Genomic DNA, 6,000 nt, shown 5'->3' with positions numbered 1-6,000 from the left:
TCATTAGATAGAGATTGTTTTCCTGAATCCATTGATATGCAATACATCCATTTTGAATGTAATTTTAGCAGAAAAAAGACACCTGTATACAGGGTGTTTCGGTGACTCGGGGAACAAATTTAACCATATACTAGAGTGAAAATGATGACGATTCATGTAAAAAAAATTAGTAAAAATCATCATCAAATTTTCATAATCAAATTTCAAAGATACAGGCCATAAAAGTTAGGAAATTTTAACACATTTTTCTAAACATCTTAAACACTATTTACAGTAAAGCGTTGAAATTTGGTACAGTGTAAATCAATGTCATGTAAAATCGTTAGGCAATTTATGAATTAGATCGGTCATCGGGAACAATGCTATACAGGCTGTTCGTAAAGTTTGTTTGTTCAGAACTTTTTTATTCTATCATAACCGTACATTTATGTTTGCAGTTTCTAATAGCAAATTTAATTTAGAAACTTTTATTACTCTTAGATAATATTGATAAAAGTCACCGTTTTCGTGTTAAATGTAAAAATGTTGGGTTCCGATTTCATTAATAGCACTAAAAAAGAAAGAAATCTAAGTTTTTGAACATTTCCTTTAGTATTTTTTATTACTTGTCTTGTTATTTTATGTATGTTTTTATTATTCCTGTTAGTGTTATCGTTTTTTTGTTTATTTTTTGTTGATTTTTAATTTATTGTTTTCGAATTCTTTTATTAAACCAACTAAAACAAATTAAAAATGTGATTTAGCTAAATCTACACTTGGACATGTTGCATACATAATAGTTATGACAGATCAGTTCGATTTTCACTTGTCATTGCCAATTCAGATTATTTATTTATTTATTTTTTTTAGTGTTATTGAATTCGGAGCCTAACATTTTTGCATTTAATACGAAAACGGTGGTTTTTATCAATATTCTCTAAGAGTGATAAAAGATTCTAAACTAAATTTACTATTAGAAACTGCAAAAATAAATGTAGGGTTATGATAGAATAAAAAAGTTCTGAGCAAACAAAGTTTAGGAACAGCCTGTATAGCACTGTTCCCGTGAACCGATCCAACTCAAAAATTGCCTAATGATTTTACGTGATATTAATTTACACTGTACCAAATTTCAACGCCTTACTATAAATAGTGTTTAAGATATTTAGAAAAATGTGTTAACATTTCATAACTTTGATGGCCTGTATCTTTGCAATTTGAGGACTTTTACTAATTTTTTTTACATGAATCGTCATCATTTTCACTCTAATATACTAGGTTGCATTTGTTCCCCGAGTCACCGAAACTTTGTCATTTATGATTCATGCTACAAATGAACTTTTTGCAACGCCATCTTCAATTTCAAGCGATTATCAACTTTTGATTTTCAAATTGCTCGGTATGTTTTTCTTCACGTTTTGGGATAGAGATTTTTTTCTGAGCCTATTGATGTATAATACATTAACATTAATTGTAATTTTAGCAAAGAAAAACAATTAAAACGTTTTCCGAACATTGTCTTAGTCACTTCTGTAGTACTGTAGTATGTCATGGAAAGAAATAACGCGCAAAACTGATAACAGTCATTAAATGATATTTCAATGCCTGAAGCAGTTGTAAATCATTATTTTTTCCCATGGCACACTACAGTATAACACAAGTGACTTTAAGAGAATTTTCGGAAACTATTTTAATGTTTTTCTATGCTACAATTACAATTAATGTTGATGTATTGTACATTAATGGATTCAGAAAAAAAAAATCGCTATCCAATAGCGTGAAGAAAAACATACCGAGCAATTTGAAAATCAAAAGTTGGTAATCGCTAGAAATTGAAGATGGCGTTGGAAAAAGTTTATTTGTAGCATGAATCATAGTATTCATCAAACCTTTTCGTTTGATACCTCGTTCATGAAAATCGGAAGGTAAATGACAGAGTTACAGCTTGCGGCATTCTTATGTGACAACCTGTATATACAGGTGTCTTTTCTTTGCTAAAATTACATTTAAAATGGATGTATTGTACATCAATGGATTCAGGAAAAGAATCTCTATTCAGTGAGGTGAAGAACAATATACGCAGCGATTTGAAAAACAAAAGTTAATAATCGCTTGAAATTGAAGATGGCGTTGGAAAAAATTTATTTGTAGCATGACTCATAGTATTCATCAAACCTTTTCGTTTGATACCTCGTTCATGAAAATCGGAAGGTAAATGACAGAGTTACAGCTTGCGGCATTCTTATGTGACAACCTGTATATACAGGTGTCTTTTCTTTGCTAAAATTACATTTAAAATGGATGTATTGTACATCAATGGATTCAGGAAAAGAATCTCTATTCAGTGAGGTGAAGAAAAATATACGCAGCGATTTGAAAAACAAAAGTTAATAATCGCTTGAAATTGAAGATGGCGTTGGAAAAAATTTATTTGTAGCATGACTCATAGTATTCATCAAACCATTTCATTTGATAGGTATCAAATGAAATGGTTTGATTAATTTGAATTGTCATGAAAATTGGAGTGTAAATGACAGAGTTACAGCTTAGGGCGTTTTTTATCTGACACCCTGTATACATTAATTGTTTTCTCAAAACTTTTTTATATACCATTTTAAAATATTATACAGGTTTTTCCAGAACACATCTTCAGCTTTAATTTCAGACATAAATCGATTCTTTGTTCTCATAAATAAAGGAGATGTGGTTTTTTGAAAATTAAGTACCTTTTAATCGGTTTTATGTTATTTAATAAACATCATCATATTTAATAATTTAATTTATAGAATGTATATGACTTATTTACATATATCAACTTCAATTATACAACAGCAACCAACATTGCCAATGTAGAAAAATTTATTTTAGTGCCCTCTATATTAAGAACGTTGAACTATATACTTACAAAAGCGAAGAATAGATGGGACTACATAGATGTTTATTTTACAATTGAAATTTTCGTTCGAGATTTAAATGGTAAAAATTTAAAAATAAACAAAATTAAGTTAAAAAAGAAGAAAAATAAATAAATAAATAGCTTAAGATCAATGATTATTATTCGCTCATTAGAGTCGCTTAAATATCTTTATTTTAACTGCGGAGAAAGTAAACCACTACTAAATAAGTACATAAATGCGGGTAGCGTGACTAATTTATTCCATAGATATTTACGAAATTTCTCTGTTGTTAAAAAAATGGTAACAATATTAAAAAAATTAAAAGCCACTTTTCTTAGTCATTTAACAACTTATTTAAAAAAAATCCCTAACCATGTCTATGAGTCACATGAAACTATGAATATTTATAAAATACATAGTTATTTCAATATATTTCAAGGTTTACTTAAGTTCACAGTTAATTTACAATATTAAATTATTAAACTAATTTGAAAAATTATTACCGCAATAACTGATAAATAAATAAATCCCAAATATTGTTTACGAATAAAATCTGAGATATGTTCTTGACCTATTCATGATACTTTTATTTATCTTAAACAATACGCTTAAAGTCCAATTTAAAAGATAGTTTATTCACACTTCTGAATAATCCCATCTCATGTTTTTGTACCCACCACATATACATTCGAAAGAGCACAAACGTGTTCAACGTTGGAAGGCAAAGTCAGTCTGTAGTCTGTGTTTGAACGTTTTATTCGCAACAGAACAGAGTAGCGGACGCATGAATTTTACGAAAGTTACAACAGTTCAGTGATATACAAACAACGTAAATAGTACGTTTCTATTTTTAATTAAGGTTAAATTAACGATAAATCAATAAGTTTTTAGTGAAAAGTGAATTTATAAATAGTTTTTTACGTGTGTGAGGTTGTATTTTAATTTAAAATTGAAAATTTTCCCGCCAAATTTAAAAGATAATCAAGCAATAAGTTATGTAAACTTAATTTTATCACCCAAATTGAATTGATATATGTAAAAAATCTTGAGATTTCAGTTACAGAGTGGATTTTTAAGCGATTATATCAGATTTTTTATTTAATTTCAATTTATTTCACTTGGTAATCAAAATACATACGGTTTTTTTAATTGTTACATGAAGTAGTTATTAAAGATTGTCAAGATGAGTAATCAAACAAAACCAAATTAAATGAATAAATTTAATAATTAAATCGAAATAAAATTTCAATATCGAGGCTATATTTATGTATATCTGATATGAGAATATTTAGGCAAATAAGTCGAAATTGATAAGTTTTTATTAGAAGGAATAAAAATTAATGTACAATAAACTGTACTTTAAGTCTGCTCATAGACAAAATTGGATAATTTGGCCGGCGAGAAAATTTGCAAAGAAAGTTGCAGACATACTTCTGTTAATTAACTTGTTTTGTTCTAACATCTCTCCGCCTTGTGCTAAAACTTCTTTAAACGGAAGATGTCGTTGGCAGAAAAGTTATAAAACTAATTATTGCCTACAACCGGAAAAAATCAATTTTTGTTTAAAACGTTAAGAAAGAAGTTTCTTTCTTCTTCTTCGCTTGTCTCGAGGTACTTTTGTGTCCCGTTATTTGCAAATTTAAAAATTTTTGCAATAGTACTCGATTCTTTGTGACACCCAGATGAATTGTTTTTATATATTTTGGTACATTCAAGCATATTTTGAAATTTTCTGAAGTTAGAAACATCGAAAGCGCCCATAATTTCCCTTCGAAATGAAGGCTTGAAATTAGCTCCTTTTAAATTGGGAGAATGTGCAAGCCACTAGTATTATTCTAATTGCTATATTGTTGACGTGTTTATGTGCTGATGTGTTGCTAAATTACTCTACATCAATAAGGGTAAGTTAAAAGTTAATTTAAAACAGATATTAACAAAAGTTGGAAAGTTTAAATAAATTGAAACATTTTGCTTAGTCTATAGACAAAACAGCGATAATTTAATTACGTTATAAAATAATAACATGTAGTACTATATACTATACTATATAACTACTATATAATACAGTATTCAGATACTTCGATTTGTATTATGCAATCGTCATTTTGATCTGCAGTTTTTTTTTAATTTTACTTCTTATATTTTAAACCCCAAAGATAACCTCCAACCTTAAAAAATTTAAATAGCAAGCAGTTAACGACCAAAACAAAGTTCTAGCGAAGTTTCACTATGAAGTTGTTTTCAAACTTTACATTTATATATTTTTTTACATTTAAATTTAAACCAACTTTCATGAGGGTGGAAATAATCCTATTTTTCTATATCACCATGCGATTATCTTGTAGGTATATCAAATTCCCAGAATTTATTCTCAATGACTAGAGTACCATTTAGGTGAGTTTTATTCAATATTACGTAAATATTATAGCTTGGATATCTTCTGTTTGGATGAAATAAATCCTGATACTTCACCAATATTTTCGAAACATCTTCAGATATACAAAAAACTGCCGAATTGGAAATCTTTTGGACATTCCTTAGAAATGTCAGATGAATTTTGACATGAAATTCGAAAATGTCTTGGATATCTCAAATCTGTATAAATTCATGGATTGCCTTAGAAATCTTCGCCAGATAAAATAAAACCGGATTCATCTCATATAATTATTATCAGACAGACAAATTAGAAGAATATACTCAAAACATCATAGGCGAATATCAAGCTGTATTCAGATCGGGTAACTGATCAACACTTTCAAAAACAATTCCACCTACAATGATTGTAAGTGGAGTGAAAAAAACACTATTTTTTCATTTCAAACGAAGTACCCTAAAGACCATGTCTATCACTCACTAGTTATATTTAACCAGCAACGCAAATTCCAGACGGCCGTATAGTTACCTACATGTATGACGTAGGTGTTAGGCACATAATTACATCTTATTGTATCTTATTGGTATAGACATAAAATGACAGCAAAAAAAAAGGAAAATTTTCAGAAGATATGATCGGGCTTAGCTCAAACACTCAAGAAAAAGAATTCCGCGATAGTTAGTGCACATTGTGTTATTCATCGACAAGCTTCCAAAACATTGTCACAGAAATTATGCCAAACTTGGAACT

At 28.7% G+C, this 6,000-nt stretch overlaps 1 protein-coding gene across 2 annotated transcripts in view; it reads left to right on the top strand.

Moving 5' to 3' along the window:
• Positions 1-3,602: 3,602 nt before the first annotated feature.
• LOC111416168 (alpha-N-acetylgalactosaminidase) overlaps positions 3,603-6,000 on the top strand; it is a 53,772-nt gene continuing 51,374 nt past the window's right edge. The window contains exon 1 of one of the 2 annotated variants that reach the window (XM_023048118.2): positions 3,603-3,712. The gene's annotated coding sequence lies outside the window, so the exon portion shown is untranslated. Of the gene's footprint in view, positions 3,798-6,000 lie in introns of both variants that reach the window. The other variant, XM_023048119.2, reaches the window with a different exon arrangement.

Source organism: Onthophagus taurus, chromosome 11 (genome assembly GCF_036711975.1).
Source record: "Onthophagus taurus isolate NC chromosome 11, IU_Otau_3.0, whole genome shotgun sequence".
In the NCBI taxonomy this organism is placed as follows: domain Eukaryota; kingdom Metazoa; phylum Arthropoda; class Insecta; order Coleoptera; family Scarabaeidae; genus Onthophagus; species Onthophagus taurus.
Note: the sequence above shows the minus strand (reverse complement) of the source record. Positions and strands in the feature narration are given on the sequence as shown.